Source organism: Pongo abelii, chromosome 18 (genome assembly GCF_028885655.2).
Source record: "Pongo abelii isolate AG06213 chromosome 18, NHGRI_mPonAbe1-v2.0_pri, whole genome shotgun sequence".
In the NCBI taxonomy this organism is placed as follows: Eukaryota; Metazoa; Chordata; class Mammalia; order Primates; family Hominidae; genus Pongo; species Pongo abelii.
This window is the reverse complement of record NC_072003.2, coordinates 82,367,974-82,390,190: the sequence shown is the minus strand read 5'-3', so window position 1 is coordinate 82,390,190 and position 22,217 is coordinate 82,367,974. Positions and strand designations below refer to the sequence as shown.

Below are 22,217 nucleotides of genomic sequence, written 5' to 3'. Positions count from 1 at the left end.
AGGCACCTGTAATACCAGCTACTGAGGAGGCTGAGGCAGGAGGATCGCTTGAACCTAGAAGGAGGAGGTTGCAGTGAGCCAGGATCGTAACACTGTATTCCAGCCTGTGAGACAGATCAAGACTCCATCTCAAAGTCTCAAAAACAAACAAATAAAACAAAAATTGGCTGATTCATGCCAACGAGGCAGCATATCATAAGATCTCTGCCCAGTAGATAGAAAGATAACTAATTAATGCAACAGAATCCTTCGTTTTGGGGGAGTTTAAGGGATACAGCAGTAATTGGAAGAACCAAAGAAGACAGGGAAGTTGAATCATGAGTATATCGATGACCACAGAGGAGGGAGAAATGGAGGCTACTTCTGGGAAAATGGCAAGGTGACCAGTGCTACAGCTGCTCCTCACTGATTCACGCGTCCTCTCCATAAACATTTTCTGAATAGCTCTTTTGTGCCAGGCACTTTCCTGAATTCTTTTTGTCCCTAAATTCTAATTCTATCAAGATAAGATGGAATAGATGGGATAAGTGTTTCCTCATATGTTCTCTGTCCCCTTTCCATAGACTTAACTCACCCAAATCAGGTGACTCTGTCCTACACAACTTGAAAGTACCTAACTCATACAAGTTTAAAAGAACTGTGAAATTTGGAGTTCCAGGTATGATAGAATGAGATATGGTCTCAATTCGTCACCCATTTGCAGTATTTGTAAACATTCATCACCTTGCCATGGTCTTACAGTTGGGTTATCCTTGTGACTTGGTTTGACCAGCAGGCACTATTAGATGTAGTTCAAGCAAAGGCTTGAGATGTGTTTGTGTGGTCAGGCTTGCCTCTTTCATTTCTGCTATCCCTAGAAAAATAAGAGACACAGGAAGAGGACCTTAGCTCAACCCATAGTCTAGAGTTAAACCCAGCAGAGGCCCAGCTTAGAGCAGCCACATTCCAGATAACACTCGGGTGTGTATGCCAGAAATAAATGCTTGTTGTGGTAAAGGACTGAAATTTTGCAGTGTTTTTGACCCAGAAGGCAATAAGAAATCTGAGAGAAACGGCAAGCCACAGATTCTGAAAAAGGGCTTTTGTGACAATGGCTTTTATATACACAGTGTGCATGGTAGGTATTTGATGAGCATTTTAAACAAAGCGGCTTGGTTTTGATTGCATCAAATGTCAAAGGTTTGTCACTGACCTCAACATAAGCCAGTTCTGGGGCTCACTCTGGTTGCCAAGTGTTACTTAGGCTCAGATGTACCAATATGAAAATTCACAGCATCCTAGGGACAGTATTAATCTCTACAGAGTGCCTGGCTGAACTTGCAGGCACAGATTGTATTTACACATTGTCTTACTTTGTCCCACAACATCTCTACAATAAGTATAAGAGTATTACTGTATTAGTCCATTCTTACATCGCTATATAGAAGTACGTGAGACTGGGTAGTTTATAAAGAAGAGAGGTTTAATTGGCTCATGGTTCTGCAAGCTTTACAGGAAGCATGATGCCAATGTCTGCTCTGCTTGTGGGGAGGCTTCGGGAAGCTTCCAGTCATGGTGGAAGGTGAAAGGGAAGCAGGCACAACACGTGGCCAGAGCAGGTGCAAGACAGAGCAAAGGGGGAGGTGCTATGTGCTTTTTAATGATCAGATCTCATGAGAACTCACTCACTATCATGAGGACAGTACCAAGAAGATGATAGTAAACCATTCAGGAGAAATCTGTCCCCATAATCCAGTCACCTCCCACCAGGCCCCACCTCCAATGCTGGGGATTGCAATTCAACATGAAATTTGGGTGGGGACAAATATCCAAACCATATCAATTACCAACATTTCAGAAAGAAGGAGGCCAAGGTTCAGAAAGAGTGAGGGTCCTGCCCAAGATCTTGCATATGGCAAGCGGCAAAAGTGATCTTAAACCCAGATCTGACGACCTGTAAAACCACGCACTTATCTCTGTAGGGCCTGGGTGAGAATTTATCTGTAAGAGAAAGGAGGAGGAAAGCCACAAATACGTCTAATGAATATAGTTGTCACCAAAGAACCATTTATTACCTTCACTGAAACCATCAGATTCTATATTCGAAGGTACTTTATTTTCCTCCAAAAGTAACTACCACGTTTTACTTACTTCAAGATCTCTGAGCAGAGTTCTGCTTTCCCTACAGAATAGGATGAATCAGCCCTCTAATTTCTTTTTGCTATAATAGAGATGCCTTTCAACTCCCCCTCCTTTAGATTCAAAAGAAGTTCTCCTAAGGTCTCAGAGATACTGACACTACAGTTCCCTGGACACCTGTGCATCCTGAAGAAATCAAAATAGATTAGGATTAAAGAGTTGGTATTTTATTTCTGTAAGGATTCCTTTTCAACACTTATGAGAAATACAGCAACTACTATTACTTACTGGCCTTATTCAACAGGTCTTGAATTTGACATTCCCAATCTCAGTAAGTTAATGATCCATGCATGCTGTCCTGCTCGTCACTGAGACAGGGGCTGGGCACAAAAAGGAGGGGGCATGAAGACACAGGTGTTCTGGCTTTGCAAGCAGCTAAGGAGGAATATTGCAGCAGCTGGAGAGTTGTGACAATTCACTGTAAGTCCCAGGGTAAAAGCAGTGATTATAACATTAGCTAATAGTTATGGAGCACATAGTATGTTCCAAGCTCTGGGTTAAGTGCTTTATACACACATAGCATAGTATGTGTGTATAAAGCATACTATCCTGAAAAGTAGATTTTGACTGAATTGCCTAGGTTTAAATATCAGCTCTATCCCGTTTAGTTGTGCAAGCCTTAGCAAGTTATGTAACCTCTTGATGCCTCAATCTTTCCATCTGTAAAGTGGGAATCATAGTTGAATCTTCTTCAGACAGTTGTTACAAACAAATGAGCTAATTGATGAGTTGAAATAGTGACTGGCACGTAGCAAGTTGAAAATGAATGTTAACTGTTATCATTATCCCACTTGATAATTTCAATAAATTTAGGAAACAGTGTCATTACCATCCTTATTTTACAGCTAAGAAATCTGAGGTTCTGAGAAGTTGAATATCTTATTCAAGATCACTCAGATGATAAGCAGCAGAGCCAGAATTTAAACTCATTCCTGCCAGATTCGGAGTTACACTGTCTTAAACACATTAAAACAAGCAATTCAACTTCTGATAGCACAACACATTTCCCATGTGAAGACACAGGTGAATGATACTTCAAGTCTGTGGTGGTTCCGGGAATTTTGTTCAACAAAGCAGTGTGGTTTTCAAATTAGTCTGGCTAATTAAATTGCAAGGGAAAGAAGGTTTTAGAGTTTAATCCGGGTTCCTTGCTCTTCCTTTCAAGCCCTTCCCTTGAAATCCAAATTTAGAATATTTGGGGTGTGTTTATTGGCCTCCTATGTGATTCAGGTGACCTGCCAGGTTTAGAAACCTGCTGGGACTTTTGAATTTATACAACTGTCTGAGCTGGAAGTTCTTGTGGGCTGCCCAGTCCAGCTTCCCACCCATGGCAGGAAGTCCTTGTATCTATGGCAAATATGCCTCCAGCTACCCACTCTATTAGGTGTCTTCATGAAAAGCCCTCTTTACATGAAATTATTCCTGCTTCCTAGAAGCTTCTACCCATTTTTCCTTCTGCTGAAAGGTCCATGAACAAATCCATTTCCCCCTTACAGTCAGTCCCAGATGCGGGTGGAATATCATATGAAGTGGACCAGGGAAGACTAATTCGGAGAGACACACACTCAGAAGCAGGCATATATATTTGTGTCCATTATTCACGGTATGCACAATCTCTCTCATATACACACCCCGGAACTGTTCCCAAATCTCCAGGCAATTAACTGTCAATTTATGTCAAGTGTGACATCATCTCACAGCAGTCCTGTCTTACAGATTCCTCTGTTGTTTCTAAAACATCTCATTTTCCTCCCACATTCTCTGCTTGGTGCCAAGGAGTTTGCATTGTCTGATAGCTCCCTTACTGGCAGTTGTAAATTCTCTGTCTTCCTGGAATCCAGGGAACTCAAAGGAAGTGGGCTTCACCATCAGGTCTTGACTCTTCAACCCTCCAAACTCAGACCATAACATATAAGTTCAGATCTCCTGAGGAGCAAATGCAAGTTAAGATTGAAGACCAATTATTTTATTAAGGGAAACACCTGGGTGAGAAAAAAATGGGGTGGAAGCTGGGAGGAGCGGGGAGAGCTATCAGACTGAGATGAAAATCTGACCTTGAGTGAAGAAGAGAGGAAAGGAAGGCTAAGTAAAAAGTGTTCTGGACTTCTCTGCAGTCTAAGGAAGGTCCTGCAAGGCCATATGGAAGCCCTGGAGCCAAGATCAGCTATTGAATGAGTTCCAAGATTCCCAGAAACAGATATGCCTTAGTATCCCTCCCTTGCTGAAGTCTTTGGTGAGGAAAGATAATAAAAAGCAAAGCCTCAGCCCAAATACTGTCATGGGCTTCAGAGTACAGCATCTGGGGTCACGTGTCAGTCATGTTCCCTGTGGTGGAGGCTCTGGAAGGCATATTCTCAGGGCCACCATGCTTAGCAAATGAAATAACTATGATTTAAAGGAGTATCCCTTTCACTCAGGTTCATGGGGGTATCCATCAAAGCTATTTGATTTACTTCTTCTCACTGAAAGTCAACAGAAAGACTCTTCATTCTTCAAAAAATACTGGGAAACGGAGGGAATATTAGGGCCATTTGTAGAAGGAAGTTCATCAGGACAAGGAACAGAATTAGTTATAGGATTGTGATGAGTTTACTTGTATTTGTGTGGAGTGCAGCCACAAGGAGACGACCTGCAACTAGCAGGTTGGTGCAAAAGTAATGGTGATTTTTGCCATTACTTTCAATGGCAAATAGTTGGGGGGATAAGAATGGATTTCTTTGGGGATATGAGACTGGCCTGAAAATCAGAAAAAATCTTCTGCATAGAATTGATAGTTGAAGCCCTGGAGATTCAGCTTTGAACATGGAGGAAGAGTCCCTAAGCCAAGGGATACAGGAAAAAGGCAAAAAAGCAGATTCTCGGCTATGGCTCTGCTGACACTTTAGATTTTTTAGGTCTTCGGAGCTCCAGAATTGTATGATAATAAATTTGTGGTATTTTAAGTCACTAAGTTTGGGGTAATTTTTTAATACAGCAATAGGAAACTAACACAGTTCTAAAAGCAGAATATTGGAAAATGTCAACTTGTAGATATTATTGGCATAAATAACATCTTATTATTTATAAGATAAGAATTATTATTTATAAAATAAGAAAAAATTCTTATTTTACAGAGCTTGTGTAATTGGTTCATATGAATTAATTCATTTACCTTCCTACAAAGCATTATCTCCATTTCATAGTTGGGTAAACTGAGATTAATTTTTTTCTAACAAATTGCCTAAGATCATACACTTATTTGCTAATAAGTGCTAAAACTAGAAGTTGATTCAGGGAAATATGGCTTCATATACCGTGCTGTTAACCAGAATGCTATACTTCCTGTTCCAGAATAGTCCAATGGCAAGCAGCAGCATTCAGACAACAAGGTTAAGAGGAGGGACTGAATGTTTTGCCATGGATACCTATTTCAAGGCTGAGGCAGGAAAGGAAGAAAGTCAACAGTGTTGGAAGCTGCAGAGATTGAGAAGCATACACTGTGAATGGTCATTAGGAAGCCATTGGTAGCTGTTGAAGGGCTTACAGGAGAAAATTGGGTAGAACATTCAAAAAGGAAGGCACAATGTTGCAGCAAAGGCTGAATGTGAGCATCCCATGTGAGGAGATGCATAGAAACATAAAAGCACTTGCAAGAAAGGTAGAAAATGGATTTTATTTTTATTTTATGGTGTTTTTCATGAATTTCTTTTTTGACCTAAAGAAGGAAGGAGAACACCTGAAGAAGATGGAGAAGAAAGAACCAAATGCGGGAACAGGCTCCTTGCATGGACCAGCAGGGGAAGACTAGCTTAAACGGTTAAGCCTTAGCAAGAAAAGACTCTTTCCCCCAGGAGGAGAGCAGAGGGGGCAAAATTGCTGTGGCAGATGGAGAATGATGAGACATTCACACAGAGCTGACTTGATTTACCACATCACCCTCCGAGGAGGGGGTCAGGGAGAGGGCTTCAAGACTGGAGATTCATGGTGAGACAGAAGGATTTGAAATTGGACTGCAGTGTGTGAGCTGGAGACCTGGGGAAAGGTGAATTGAGCATTCTTGAGGGAATACATTGATCAGAACACAAACTTTATTCACACAGGCTGATAATTAATTTAGTTTTGAGATATGCTGGTGAAAGGGAAAGTGGAAGTTTATTACTATTTCCCTCCTTTTGAATAATTTTTAAATGATTAAGTGAAAGTTCATAAACAGCTCAATGGAAAATATTCCCATAGAAATGGAGCCCTTTTGGAAACCACCTAGGATGGATATTTGTATGTATGCAGGCCAATCGCAGGAGGCTGGGGCTCCTGAGGCACCTGAGCTCCTTTGTGCTGAAATGGCAAAATTTAGGGGGATGAGAAAAAAGCAGCAGCATGTTTTGTTCTGGAGCACTAATTACAAAGCACCAGAAGGGTTTCAAGACACTCAATCAACAACGGGAGCAGCCAATAAGAACTTCCTGACATAGACACTTTAATAAATCATTGTTTCCTTTTGGCTCTCATGAATGCTCAGTCATGAAACAAACAGATATCTTCTTGACTATATTGAAAAATGAGGACCAGAGAAGACAAGGAGGTTCTTGGGGACAAAGGCAACCCCAAAAGGATACAGTTCACAGTTTGAGGGCTCTGACTCTGTATATGGTAGTTTGCTTGAAAAAGTCACCAAAATCTTTAAAGTCTGTTTCTTCTACTAGAGAACATGGAGACCATAACCTATCTTCCTAGATTGTTGGGAGGATTGAAAGAGATGTTTGACTTAAGAGCTCCGCACAGTGTTACCATGAAATGAGCCCTCAAAAAATCACATTTGCATTAATTTTAAAGTACATTATTTGGTCCTCTAAAACTTACAATACTGTGTTGTGTTTAATCATCTTCAATGCACCATCTTGTGTACGGCACTGGATAAAAACCAGGCTGGATAGCTTCTGTTTACCAGCTCCTCCCTTCACCACCTTTCTTTGGTCCCTGGAGATTGGTCTTTATGGACCCAGCCAAAGCACTCTGTGACTCTCTGGTTTTGATCAACAGACAAAACTCATTACAGAGTGAAGGCAGGGAGAAAAGGAATCAGGTGTTTATCCTTGCTTCTTCCCTGCTGGGTCACTGAGGGCTGGCTGTATCTCTAAAAGGAAGGTCTCAGACATGTGAGGTGGCCTTCTGCACACACGCCTCACTGTCTGCAGTTCAGAGAGGGCTCCCTCCTCTCCTCTTAACCCTTCAGGCCAGGGCAGATAACTGTCCATGCCATCACTAGCCCGTGGGGGCGGTGCCACCCCTTGAGGTTTCCCTGTACTTCACCTATGCATTTATAAACTGCCCCTTTATAAAATATTCCATAAATGATTAAATTTGAGTGTGTCATCTATGGGCTGCTGCAAATCTTACTTAAACATGACCCAAGGAAGTGGCCCCAAACAATGCTAGTATTCCAAGATTTCCTAAAATGGTCTCCAAAGTCCAGTTTTTTCTAATGACTGTGCCACACTTCCCCCCTGCCAATTTTAGAGATGATCTGTTCTGATCTTATTGTTTTCCTCTTTCAAAAAAGCAAGGCAGGAAAAGGCTCAGCACATACTCCTTGTTGGTCTGTGTATTAGTTTGCTCTCATCTTGCTAATAAATAATACCCAAGACTGGGTAATTCATAAAGGAAAGAGGTTTAATTGACTCACAATTCTGCACGGCTTGGGAAGCCTCAGGAAACTATTATCATGGTGGAAGGGGAAGCAAACACATTCTTTTTCACATGGCAGCATCAAGGAGAAGTGCTGAGCAAAAGGGGGACATGCCCCTTATAAAACCATCAGGTCTCATGAGAATTCACTATCATGAAAACAGCATGAGGGTAACCACCCCCATGATCCAGTCATCTTCCCCCACGTCCCTCCCACCACATGTAGGGATTATAGGAACTATAATTCAAGATGAAATTTGGATGAGGACACAGCCAAATCATATCACTCTGCCCCTACTCTCCAAAATCCCGTGTGCTCACATTTCAAAAGACAATTCTGCCCTCCCAACAGTCCCCAAAAGTCATAACTCAGTCCAGCATTAACTGAAAACTCCAAGTCCATAGTCTCATCTGAGACAAGGCCTACAAGCCTGTAAAATCAAAAGCAAGTTAGATACTTCCCAGACACAATGGGGGTACAGGCATTGGATAAATACACCTATTCCAAATGGGAGAAATTGGCCAAAACAAAGGAGCTACAGGTCCCATGCAAGTCTAGAATCCAACAGGCCAGTCATTAAACCTTAAAGTTCAAAAATAATCCTGTTTGACTTCATGTCTCACATTTAGGGCATGATGGTGCAAGAGGTGGGCTCCCATGATCTTGGGCAGCTCCGCCCCTGTGGCTTTGCAGGGTACAACCCCCCTCCTGGCTGCTTTCATGGGTGGCATTGAGTGTCTGTGGCTTTTCCAGGTGCATGGTGCAAGCTGTCGGTGGAGCTACCATTTTGGGGTATGCAGGATGGTGACCCTCTTCTCACAGCTCCACTAAGCAGTGCCCCAGTGGGGACTCTGTGTGGGGGCTCCAACCCCACATTTCCCTTCCACACTGCTCTAGCAGAGGTTCTCCATGAGTGTTCTGTCCCTGCAGCAAACTTCTGCCTGGATATCACGTGTTTCCATACATCCCCTGAAATCTAGGCAGAGGTTCCCAAACCTCAATTATTGACTTCTGTGTACCTGCAGGCTCAACACTATGTGGAAGCTGCCAAGGCTTGGGGCTTGCACCCACTGAAGCCACAACATGAGCTGTACCTTGGCCTCTTTTAGCTATGGCTGTAGTGGCTGGGACACAGGGCACAAAGTTCCCATGCTGCACAAAGCAGGGGAGCCTTGGGCCTGGCCCACAAAGCTATTTTTTCCTCCTAGGCCTCCAGGCCTGTAATGGGAGGGGCTGTCATGAAGACCCCTGACATACCCTGGAGACATTTTCTCTGTTGTCTTGGTGATTAATATTTTGCTCCTCATTACTGATGCAAATTTCTGCAACAGGCTTGAATTTCTCCCCATAAAATAGGTTTTTCTTTTCTATTGCATTGTCAGGCTGCAAATTTTCTGAACTTTTATGTTCTGCTTCCCTTTTAAACATAAGTTCCAATTCCAAACCATGCCTTTATGAATAAATAAAACTGAATACTTTTAACAGCACCCAAGCCACCTCTTGAAGGCTTTGCTGCTTGGAGATTTATTCTGCCAGATACCCTAAATCATCTCTCTCCAGTTCAAAGTGCCACAGATCTCTAGGGCAGGGGAAAATGCCACCAGTCCCTTTGCTAAAGCATAACAAGAGTCACCTTTGCTCCAGTTTCCAACAAGTTCCTTATCTTCATTTGAGACCACCTCAACTTGGACTTCATTGTCCATATCACTATCAGCATTTTGGTCAAAGACATTCAACAAGTCTCTAGGAAGTTCTAAACTCCCACATCTTCCTGTCTTCTGAGCCTTCCAGGTCTCTAGGAAGTTCCAAAATTTCCCACATTTTCCTGTCTTCTTCTGAGCCCTCCAAACTGTTCCTTCCTCTGCCTGTTACCCAGTTCCAAAGTCACTTCCATATTTTCGGGTATCTTTATAGCAGCACCCCGCTCCCTCAGTACCAATTTGCTGTATTATTCCATTTTCATGCTGCTAATAAAGACATACCTGAGACTGGGTAATTTATAAAGGAAAGAGGGTAACTTATGCAGGTCTGGGAGTTCTCAGGAAATTTACAATCATGGTGGATGGGGAAACAAACATGTCCTTCTTCACATAATGGCAGCAAGGAGAAGTGCCAAGCAAAAAGGGGAAAAGCCCCATATAAAACCATCACATCTCGTGAGAACTCACTCATAATTAAATTACCTCCCACTGGGTTCCTCCCATTACACGTGGGGATTATGGGAACTACAATTCAAGATGAGATTTGGGTGGGGACACAGCCAAACCATATCAGTCTGCATGTGAGTGACTTAATGCTGATGGTAAAATGACTACTAAGCTTCTGGTTAATACCCTGGCCCTCACTGTACCTCCCAGGGCTGAGGGTTGGCTGCCTTACTCATCCCAGTGTTGTCCAGCTCTGCAGCCCACAAAGGACACTGGGTCCATGCTGGAACTCTCTAGCAATCCCAGAGAGAGCAGGGCCAAGGGCAATTCAAAATGGAGCTCAATTTTGGGAACTTAGGAGCCACACTGGTGTGGAAGCCTTTAGCATAAATTTGTAAAGTGTATTCCAGAGGTATATTTAGTTGTTTTAAAAATTCTATAAGAGGAAATATATAGCTTTTGTTTTTGTTTTCTTAGCACCGTTTGCTGGGGGTGATTACACTGTGTATAATAGACAGGACAAACCCAGACTGATGGACCAAGAGTTCCAGGCCCTCTCCTCAGAACAAGCCAGTGTCTTTTGGCAACTGGAGAAGATGTCATCATCCCCTTCCCGCAACTCACCAAATGCAGCCCGGCCTGAACAACAGAAATTCCAACTCCAAATACCACCTGGCTGGCTAGCTGAGTTCCAGGCAGAATAATATATTCACAAATCAAACTCTTGCTTAATGCATTTTTGTGCTCAGCACTGTGCTTGGTTTTGGGAGTAAAAGAACCTCAACAGCCCTATTTGGGAGTCAGAACCCCTCAGTGCCAATCTCACCTACATTCTCCACCATTTGCACATCTGCAAGCAAGTCCCAATCTCCTGCCTCAGTTTCTACAGTTGTAAAATGGGTATCTGGGGTTGTCTTGAGGCATATTTTATCTAATGCACATGGAGCGCTTAGCACAGGGACAGAGTAAATGACCAACAATTATTATTTTAATCCATGATGAGGATAACTGAAAAAGCATCCAAGATGCATTTTCACCTGGAGCTCCAGTACAGTGAAGAAAACGGACATAGGAATCCACTGTTACAGTTGAGTGAGATACATTCTCTAATAAAGGTAGGAAGAGGGAGGCATAGGACCCCAAGGAAGAAGAATCGGCCCCCACCTGGGCAAGTCAAAGAAGGCTTCAGAGGCCCAGGAAGTGGAGCTGGTGTTTGTTAACTTCTTCAGAGCCCCAGCCCTTCAAAAGCCCAGGCCCCCTGGTGTACCCACTCTGGAGTTCCTGTCTAATGAAGAGTCTTTGACTGTCTCCTGAGTCATCTCCTTTTTAACTCTCCACAAATCTTATCTTGAAAAATACTTTTCTTGTCTCCGTCATCAATGCCTTTGCATTTCTTCTTTGCTTTGTTACTGGCCTTCTGACCAGGGGCTTTCATCTCTTCACAACACAGAATCCTTACCGTGCTGTTTTCCATCGTTTATGCAATCCCTGTTATTCTCTCCCTTCGTGCATTATTTAGTCCTGGAAAGTGCTGGGGGAGAGAGCTTGGAGGAGGGATGTCAGTAAAATAAGTTGTATTCAACTGCATTATGCTGTTAAAAGCCCTGAAAGGAAACCCCTATTTTTCAGGGATGGGGGTATAGACAAGGGGAATGGTTAAGGAGGGGAAGATCTCCTTGAAAATAATATATAAAGGCCTTTGCATATAAATATGTGAAAACTGATTGCAATACATTATTCTCCAGATAGAAGAGCAAGGTCAGCAACGGATCCTGTATATTACAAGAAAAATCCGATTTTCTCTCTTCTGAGTTGAGCAATGTAAGAAACTGTAATTATTATTATAATTATTGTGCTGATGAAATAGTATCATTATGATGATTATTTGTTGGGTGCCAACTCTATACCATTCACTGTATTAGGGGCTTTGCATGCATGATCTCATGTAAGCCACATGGCAGTCCTATGAAGCAGGTAGTATTATTACCCCTGTCATAGGGAGGAGGATGCCGAGGATCAGAGAGGTTAAGAGCATGCCTAGGGTCACACGGCAGCTGCGGAACTGTGACTGATACCCAGGCCTGACTATGACTGTGACGCCACACTGCCTGCCACTGTCTGGGGCTCTCTCTTCCATGGAGTCCACACAGCCCTGTGTCCTCACAAGGCGCACTGGTTTTGTCTCCACTTACTCTCCATGCAGCCCCTTGGGAGCCTTATCTCTGGTTTCCTAATGATTTGTGCATCCTCTCCCGAAGACCAGACCATCCAACCACAGCAGCCAGGGCCCCAAGGCCAACCCCCATCTCACCTCAACCACCCTACTTTATTGGAAGGAATTCTGACTCTTTATTTAAGACTTGTTTATGCTTTACACCCATTGGACTGAAAGAAATCAGAAAGATGAGTTGGGCCAAGTGATGCCGGGGGTGTGGAGACGTGAGGACGTCATGTGCGGCTATCAGAAATGTGGGCCTGGACAGCCATTCTGAGACTGACCCAGCGCCATTACAGTCAAAGTCAGTCTGGGTGTAGTTTATGTGTGGGCTTCCTGTGGCTGCTGTAACAAATCCCCAGGAACTTAATGGCTTAAAGCAACACAAATGTATTATTTTACAGTCCTTAAGTTCAAAAATCTGACATAGAGACTATTGAAGGCTCTAGGGACAACTCTGCTTCCTTTTGTTTTACATGTTCTACATGCTGCCTGCTTTCCTTGACTCCTGGCCCCTTCCTCTATCTTCAAAGACAGCAATAGAGCATTTTTAAATCTCTCTCCAACTCTGGATCTTCTGCCTCCTCTTTTTTCTTATGAGGACCCTTGTGATTATACTGGGCCCACTTAGATGTCCAAGATAATCTCTCAATTTCAAAAATTTTAACCTAATTACATCTGCAAAGTCCCTTTTGCCACCCAAGGTCACGTATTTGCAGTTTCTGGGATTAGAATGTGGACATTGTTGGGGTCATTATTCTGCCTGTCATACCTGCGATCCAGAAATTCCATTCCTGGGCATATGTAAGCCAAGGAACCTCTCACACCCATCTGCAAGTGAATAGTAAAGGGTATTGCTGCAGTTATTCAGGGTGTTGGGAACCAGAGACAATGTGGGCATTCTACATGGAGACAATGGAAAAGTGAAGGATGTGGAAGATGCAAGGACACACAGTGAATGGAAGTAACAGCCTAGATGTTTACACCCTGACATGAATGCATCTTAGAAAGAATGCTTAGGCTGGGCATGGTGGCTCATACCTGTAATCCTAGCACTTTGTGAGGCCGAGGTGGGCAGATCACTTGAGGTCAGGAGTTCAAAACCAGCCTGGCCAGCATGGTGAAACCCTGTCTCTACTGAAAACACAAAAACAAACAAACAAATAAGTTAGCTGGGCATGGTGGCAGGTGCCTGTAATCCCAGGGATTACTTGGGAGGCTGAGGCAGGAGAATCGCTTGAACCAGGGAGGCAGAGGTTGCAGTGAGCTATCACACCACTGCACTCCAGCCTGGGCAACAGTGGGTAACTGTTTCAAAAAAAACCAAAAAACAAAAATGCTTAGAGAGGGAAAGCAAAAAATAAGGTGTGTGAGTATGTGACACAGGATCATTTACATCAATGAAACAGCTAAGTACAAAATTGCAACATGCATTTTGTATGAATACTGTATAAGCAAAAAGACATATTTGTGCACCTTGTTGATGGCTGCCTAGGAGACTAGAAAAGGAAATGTCATGGGATAGAAGAATAAAAAGGAATAAAAATAAGTCTTGTTCAAATATCATCCCTTCAGTGAAGCCATCCTTGACCCACTGAAGCCTCCAGGTGGAGGGGCACAGTTCAGTGGGGGCAGGTCTTTAACAGGATTCTTGCACATTGTCTTGTGTTGGTTTGTTTACATTTCTAGCTTTACCGTGAGAGCCTTGAAAGCAGGGACTACATCTTGTTTTCCTTTGTATCTTTCAAGAGCAGCACAATGCCTGCCTCACAGTAGGTGCCTAACATGTGTTTTGTTAAATTGAACAGTGAACAGTGGGAAAACAAGACATCAGGAGCGGGTGTCTCATATGAGCTGACACTTAGAAAAATTTCTAAGGACACCCAAATGGGCTTTAAAGCTATGTTTGGAACAGAAAGTTGAATCGTAAAGCCTGATCCTTGCAGGTGAGCAAAGGAGAAGGACGGCAAAGAGGAGGGATGCAGACCTTCTGAGCATCTGTTCTGCTTCTAACTTCTCCAGACAAAATGCCAAGAAAAATGAGCATCAGAATGAAAATGCAGAGTGAACGTTGGTAGAAGGGAAAAGAAACCCCAAGTCGGGGAAAGAGATTGTAAGACAGCATTTAATTGTTCTAAATAAATCCAATCCAGAAGAGTGGCAGAAATGCTGAAACAGAGGATAGAAAGTATCTCCAAATATTTCAAAAGGTGGCAGTAAATTCTGAGATTCTGTAATGAGACTGACATTGTTCTGGGTCAAGACTCCAGAACAAATCATTAAAGTAATGGTTTTGAACACTTTAAAAAAATAAAGTGGTGATTCTTTAGACGCCTACAAGGGTTCATTAAAATCAAGTTGTGCCTGAGTGACCTGGTTTCCTTCACGGACCTTAAATGGTAAAAAGGTAGAGACCTGCAGCAGATATTTTGTACAGATTTCAGCTAAGAGCTTGACAAGCTCTTTCTCAGTGATTGTAAACACAAGGCTGATTCTTGCTTTGACAACCAGTTCAGTTATCATACCCACATGGCTTGGATTCATGGAATGGTGCCAACCTACCACACATAATATTAAAAACAGCTACCATGTATTAAATGCTTACCACATGACAGGCACTATCCTTGGCAATTCACATGGAGTTATGCATTTTCAGTCCCGGCTACCCTAGGATGGATGTGCTGTTACTACTGCACTTTGCATGTGAGGGAAGTGAGGTACTCACAGGTGAGATAACCTCCCCAGGTCCCATGGCTAGTAACAACTGGCTCTGGAGACTTAGCTAACCCAGCGTGTTATTCTGCTAAAGAATAGATGAGATGCTGGGCTGTGTGACTTTCAAAATGGAACTCAGAAATACAAGAGCCTCTGCAGAAATGGAATGAACTAACGGAAATGTTTTCTCTTGTCTTACCTTTCAATCATTCTCTGCTTCTCACCCAAACACAGCTCTCACACCCAGACTCTCCACTGAATATTATGCTTGGTCTGCCCAGGCCATTTCTCTATAGTAGATCTCTGTCATAGGGTCCTTCCTCCTCAGGGACTGTTTTCCTCCATTCTATTGATCTGTTTCCCACATGGTTTTAACCCCTTGTCCTGCTCTGTGCCTAATCAGTGTCTCCAAATTTCAGTTTTGGGATTTAGCCTCACCCTACACTGCTTCACTTGGGTAGACTCTCTTCTGATAAAAATCCATCTGTGCATATCTAGCACATCTGTGCAAATCGCTGTGAAATACAAATAAGCTTATGGCAGGGCCCAGCAATAATGGGACTTCCTGGGCTAGAGCGTTAGTGCCTCAAGTAGCTGAAGAGGCTCCCCACACAGGTCACCCTCCTCTGAGCAGAGTAATCGCTGCAAACAAGGTTACTGGCCATGCAGAATCCATCCCTGCAAGTCTGGGATTCAAAAGATACTTCCCCCCTCAAATAGGATCAGGAAAAGGTAGCATTTAAGGGGCACAGGCAGTTAAAGGGAAACAATCCAACGAACTTAAATGTTTGTGTTTTTTACATTTAATTCTTATCTAAACAGACTTATCTATTTGGTACCATACTACGACTAGAAAGAAACCATTTGAATTCAAGGTTGAATTTGGGAAGAGTTTATATCAGAACTACATCCAGCCATCTCTTCATTTAATGCACACTAGTTGAACACCTGGTAGAAACAACATGGTGAACTGGATTATGTCCAGAGTTTGGAGCCAGAGGTCTGGGTTAGATGCCTATACATCAATGCACTTTGTAGATGGCCATAATCTCTCTGCCCTGCACTTCTTACTTTTAAAATACAGGTGATGATACACACCTCACAGGGTTGTTGGAAACCTTATGCTTTGCTGTCCTAGAAGCAGACCTTGCAACAAGGATTCAAGTGTGTGGGGTTGATGTGGAAGGTGATGGGAGCACTACATGAGAATAAGAGAACAGGAATGAGAGTGACAGTGAGAATAGGAAATGAGATAAGGTAGGGAAAGCAGCCAACAAAAGGGCTGTTATCAAATCAACTGTCAATGTGAATAACTAGAACTGAATCCTTCTGGTGAATTATGGAAGCCAGTTTAAAACATAAGCCTTAGAGTTATCACATTCGAAGGGTGAGGGAGTTGGGGTGTTTATACACCTGCTCCTGCTGGTCTTTGGTTGAGGCCTGGCTGTTCTCAGAATGTGTTTGTTCTTCTGCAAGTAAATTAGGCCAGTATGCCCCAGAATGGTAAAAGGAAGGGATATAGGTGGAGCACCTACAGTGTCTGCTATGGATTTTGCAACCTAGTCTATGTGATGCCTTTTAAAAATTTATTTGTACACTCAACAAATATTTCAAATGTGCCTACACTCTGAGTAAGCACTGAGGACTGGGCATTGGAAGGTAAACAAGTGCTCTTGCAATAATTCTGATAAAATTTCAAAGGTAAAACAAGTCATTATAGTCATTATAGTTAATACTAAAGAATGTTCTAATAGGGAAATAATAGAGGGGATTTTGGTAAATACAGCACTGGAACTTAATCTATTATACAGATCAAGGAGCTCTGCCTTACACGCAAACAGGTAAGGTTTAAGTTGAGCCCTTAAGAATATGCACTGTTCACAATAGCAAAGACTTGAAACCAACCCAAATGCCCATCAACGATAGGCTGGATAAAGAAAATGTGGCACATATATACCAGGGAATACTATGCAGCCATAGAAAAGGATGAGTTCATGTCTTTTGCAGGATCATGGATGAAGCTGGAAACCATCATTCTCAGCAAACTAACACAAGAACAGAAAACCAAACACCACATGTTCTCACTCCTAAGTGGGAGTTGAACAATCAGAACACATGGACACAGGGAGGGAAACACCACACTGTCGGTGGCTGCGGGTCTAGGGGAGGGATAGCATTAGGAGAAATACCTAATGTAGATGACGGATTGATGGATGCAGCAAACCACCATAGCACATGTATACCTATGTAACAAACCTGCATGTTCTGCACGTGTACCCCAGAACTTAAAGTATAATTTTAAAAAAAGAGAAACACTAAATGGAGTATTAAGAGAGGTGTAGAAATGGACTTTCTGACAAAATAATAAAATATGCCATATTAGGAAGAAGTTTCCTGGAGAGAAGAGTTTGCCAGTCATCTTGTGTTTGGCTGTGGCAGTCCATTCCTTCACCTGGAAGGCTCTTAAAGAACTAAAGAAAAATTTAAAAATATTTTGTGCAGGGGCTAGCCTGATTCTCCTCAACCAGGGGTAATTTTACAATGTCCGGAGACATTTTGATTGTCATGACTGGAGTGGTGCTAGTGGCATCCAGTGTGTAGAGAGCAGGGATGCTGCTAACATTCTATAATGTACTCCCACACAACAAAAGATTACCTAGTTCAAATTGTCAATATTGCCCAGGTTGAGAAACTATGGGCTAGCCCCATCATCTTTCCACTCTTCCAGAGAGAAGCTAGGAAGCTGCTTAAAAAAAAAAAAAAAGAATATGCAGAAAATAGCCAGAGAAAATGAGGGATTTCCTAAGGCAGGTATTCAGGAAATAGGAAGACCTGGAGGTGGCAGAGACCGGGGGTCAGCAAATTATAGCCCTAGGGTAAAATTCAGCCCCACGTCTATTTATATGAATAAAGTTCTATTGAAACACAGCCACATTCATTCTTTTATGTATTGTGTATAGGGCCATTAGATATGCAGTAACAGAGTTTACTAGCTGTAAGAGAAACTATATCACCTACAAAGCCTACCTGGCACTTTGCAGGAAAGTTTGCTGGCCTTTGGTTTACACAATGACCTAGATATAGATTCTAACGCATTTTTAAATAATTAAAAATGTTTATTATTTCTTTTTTGTTTGAGACAGAGTCTCATTCGGTTGCCCAGGCTGGAGTGCAGTGGTGCGATCTTGGTTTACTGCAACTTCTGCCTCCAGGGTTCAAGCGATTCTCCTGCCTCAGCCTCCTGAGTAGCTGGGATTACCATGCCCAGCTAATTTTTGTATATTTTGTAGAGATGGGGTTTTGCCATGTTGTCCAGACTTGTCTTGAACTCTTGAGCTCAAGCAATCCTCCCCACTCAGCCTCTCAAACTGCTGGGATTACAGGCGTGAGCCACTGCACCCAGCCTTATTATTACTTAACGTAGATATATGTAAAAACCCATTTGTGAAAGGCTCACAGCCTATTGAGGGGAACAGAGTGTCAAAAATAGTTATAACACCATATGACTGATGCTATAACAAAAGCCTATACCAGGGCTTCTAGAGCTTCCAAGAAGAGAATAATTCATCCTGCCTGGGTGGAGCAGGGAGGATGGCTTCACAGAAGGAGAGATGGGTCTTGGAGTCTAAATCCACGTTTTCAGGGTAATGGAGGGAATTACACTGGAGTGTGTTATAAAGTGGAGAGAAATCAAAAAGCATGAAGGGTTCAGGAAAGATTTCAGTTTACCTCCCTTGTGCCTCCAAGCCGCTAGCAGGGCCATGAGCACAGCTTCTTAGGAGAACTGTCACTTAACCCCCTTCATCCCTACTACCAGCTTTTAAAAAAATTCTTATTTCAAGAGTTAGTCAGCAAAAACAGACAGTAACTGGACCACTGGGTCTGAGGCCTTCTTGGAAAATTACACATTTTCTAGATAAAGGATTCAGGACACGAAGGTAGAAGGTGGCAGATTTTAAGTGAAGCAATAAAAGTTGATGTGCTAGGATACTTGAGTATAAAAACTGCATGTTAGGCCTCCCACTGGACAAATCGTGGACAATCGGAGCACGAGAATAAATAAGGGTAGCAACAGATTGTTACCCTACAGAATAAAAAAAGAACCCATAAAACCATAGTAATAAAACTTTTAAAATTGGAAATAAATTAATAAGTTGGGGGGAGCTTTTCCTTAAAATCGAATGCCAATGAATAAATGTAGAAGGATTCAGGCCATTAGAGAATCGCCATTTGGTAAGCATAATGGTAAAATTTTTTTTGGTGGGGCAGGAGGGCAAAAATTATCAATGAAGCCTAGAATCAGCAAGTAAAAATATAAAAAGAAACAAGGTATTTGTGTAGTCTGGAAATATCTCCTTCCAAGACCCTTGTTAGTTATAAAGGAGGAAAAATTAAGTTTATATAGGAGAAACCTGGCAGACACCACCCTCTGTAAGTGGTCCAAGTTAATGTCATCAGTAACGACACAAAAGCCTGCTACATGCTGCCTGATACAAAGCACTGTGAAGGACACAATACTGCCATGATGTTCTTGCCACAAATGCAACAACTGCCGGAACCAACCGTGAAAGCAGGCTGGGGGATCTCTGTTCTCCGACCTGGCTTTCCAGTGGCCTTGCCATCACTCCCGTCGGTGTAAGTTCAAGGACTTCAGAAGTAAGGCAGGAAAATGCTGTTCCTGTGGGCTTCCCATGTCAAGGGGAAATGGGTACTTAATGCATTTCAGTAACACATACAGAGTAATCATCTAGCTTTAGGTACTGCTTACTGGGAATTGTACTAGGTGTTGAGGATTCGGGGGGGCAAACACGAACCAGGTATGAGCTCAGTCCCCATGGAGCATACAACCTAATGGGGAAGTCAGGTTTAAATAAATCATTATAGAATTTGTTACACAATTCAAGTTGTGATTAGAGCTACAAAGGGAGGGCAGCCTATGAGAAAATGTAAGAGGAAACACTCACCTAAAATGTGGAGGTAGAGGGGAGTTTGTGGGGATGTGATGGGGTAAAGCCATTGGGGGGTGGGGGTGGGGGTGGCAGAGATTATTTAGGTGTTGAGATAGGAAGTTCCTTGCTTGTACTTTCTTTCCAGCTGTTTCTTTAACCTGGATCTAATCATGGGAGACATCGAACAAAATAACCAACCTAAAATCTTCAACTATGTCATGGTCATGAAAGACAGAACAAAGCTGAAGAACTTTTCCAGATTAAAGGAATCTAAAGAGACATGAGATCTGAGGCAATATTAAATCCTGGATTAGATCCTGGGCCAAAATATTTTTTTTTGCAATAAAAGAACATTAGTGCGGTAATTGGATAAATCCAAATAAAGTGTGTTGATTAGATAATTTTTAAATAGCATTAATTTCCTGATTTGATCATTGTTCTGTGATTCTATGAAAGAGAAAAAATATCCTTGTTTTCGGGAAATACCACACTGAAGATGAGGGGAAAAGGGGCATTGAGTCTGCAATTTTCTCTTGATTAGTTGGGGGAGGGAGGAATCATTAAGTAAACGTGATAATATGTTAACATTTGAAAAATTTGAACTAAAAGTATAAAGGAATTACCTACATTCTGTTTGCAACTTTCCTGTAAGTCTGAATTCATTTCAAAATAAAAGGTTAAAAATAAAAACCCTGTATATTATAGTAGACAGATTTACAGAACAAAGGCTCTAGAATCAGAGCAATCTGGATTGGAATGTTTGAGCCCAGACTGACTGGCAGTGATGACCTTAGATATGTTATTTAGCATCTCTGAGCCTCAGTTTTCTCATTAATAAAATAGGAAAAATAGGCCGGGTGTGGTGGCTCAAGCCTGTAATCCCAACAGTTTGGGAGGCGGAGGTGGGCGGATCACAAGGTCAGGAGATCGAGACCATCCTGGCTAACACGGTGAAACCCCATCTCTACTAAAAATACAAAAAATTAGCCGGGCGTGGTGGCGGGCGTCTGTAGTCCCAGCTACTCGGGAGGCTGAGGCAGGAGAATGCCTTGAACCCGGGAGGCGGAGGTTGCCATGAGCCGAGATCGTGCCACTGCACTCCAGCCTGGGCAATAGAGCAAGTCTCTGTCTCAAACAAATAAACAAGAATAACAATAGGAAAAAATAGTATCTACTTCTCAGGTTGATGTAAAGACTGTGCAGTTACTATGAGGAAAATTTTACACAGTGCTGCACGATGCCTGAGCCTGCCTGCCAAGGCACCTCTGAGGCTAGCCAAGACGCTTGGTCAACTCGTTGACTGATTGGTTGACAGGGATATTTTCATGCCCTGAATAACTCAGGCTTTACATGTGTACTTTTTCTCCACTGGGCAGCTGTGCTACCAGATTCCAACTTTGTCTTTAAAATACTCCTCCATATGGGTGTGATGTATGTAAGGAAGACAATGTAAACCAGTAGGCTAATACTCCAAAATAGGTTTTAAAATAAAATAAAGTTTACTGGCCGAGAGCAGTGGCTCATGCCTGTAAGCCCAGCACTTTGGGAGACTGAGGCTGGCGGATCACTTGAGGTCTGTAGTTTGAGACCAGCCTGGCCAACACGGTGAAACCCCGTCACTACTAAAAATTTAAAAAATAATACTGGGCATGGCAGGAGAATCCCTTAAACCTGGAAGTAGAGGTTGCAGTGAGCCAAGATCACACCACTGTACTCCAGCTTGGGTGGCAGAGTAAGACTCCATCTCAAAATAAATGAATAAATAAATAAATTAATTAATATTAACTTATCAGTATTCAATTATAAATGCTAAATAAGTTTGCAATGGAATATTTGAAAAATAAAATTAGAAGAAATGTACATTGATAGTCTCATCTAAAGATTAAATCACAAAAAAGAATACTCCATAGAAAACTTAAATGAGAATAAAACCAAACTAAAAACTTAGCATCTTTGTCTTTTCCAAAGGGGCTCCTTGCTCAGCTCCAGCTCAGAAGAGCATTCTCTTTGCTAGCTCAGTTCCCAGGCTTTGGAGAGATCGTGTGGAGAGGGCAGAAGCAAAGTATTAGTAAAAAGACAAGGAGTACTTTCTGGTGGGAAAATGAGACAGGTGAGGGGTTTGGGCTGGAAGCAGAAGTGGGATGAGAGAAATTGCAGAGGGAATGTGAGAAAACGCTATTCCAGGTTAGAGAGTAGACTGGTTTTAACATTTTTGAAGAAAGGGGAGCTACTTTTTATTTACTTTGAAGTCTCAGACTGCTTTCTTTGACAGTACTCAGCGATTGCTAAACTTACATCAGCTAGTGCTTCCACCTTCCTTCTTGGCTCCCAGTGGGGTGATATTCTTG

General features: G+C 42.4%; 1 protein-coding gene and 1 long non-coding RNA gene across 5 annotated transcripts in view; one reads left to right on the top strand and one right to left on the bottom strand.

Annotated features, from left to right (window-relative positions):
• CDH13 (cadherin 13) overlaps positions 1-22,217 on the bottom strand; it is a gene marked incomplete at its 5' end in the record, with an annotated part of 1,173,335 nt that overhangs the window by 812,590 nt on the left and 338,528 nt on the right.
• Positions 1-22,217, top strand: part of LOC129050854 (uncharacterized) — a 33,199-nt gene that overhangs the window by 5,275 nt on the left and 5,707 nt on the right. The window contains exons 3-4 of one of the 4 annotated variants that reach the window (XR_008514712.2): positions 3,024-3,201; positions 11,736-11,811. The exons of 1 other annotated variant lie outside the window; for it this stretch is intronic. This is a non-coding gene — a long non-coding RNA (uncharacterized LOC129050854). Of the gene's footprint in view, positions 1-3,023; positions 3,202-5,878; positions 7,710-11,735; positions 11,812-22,217 lie in introns of those variants that run through there. 2 more of the 4 variants (XR_008514714.1, XR_008514713.2) reach the window with 2 other exon arrangements.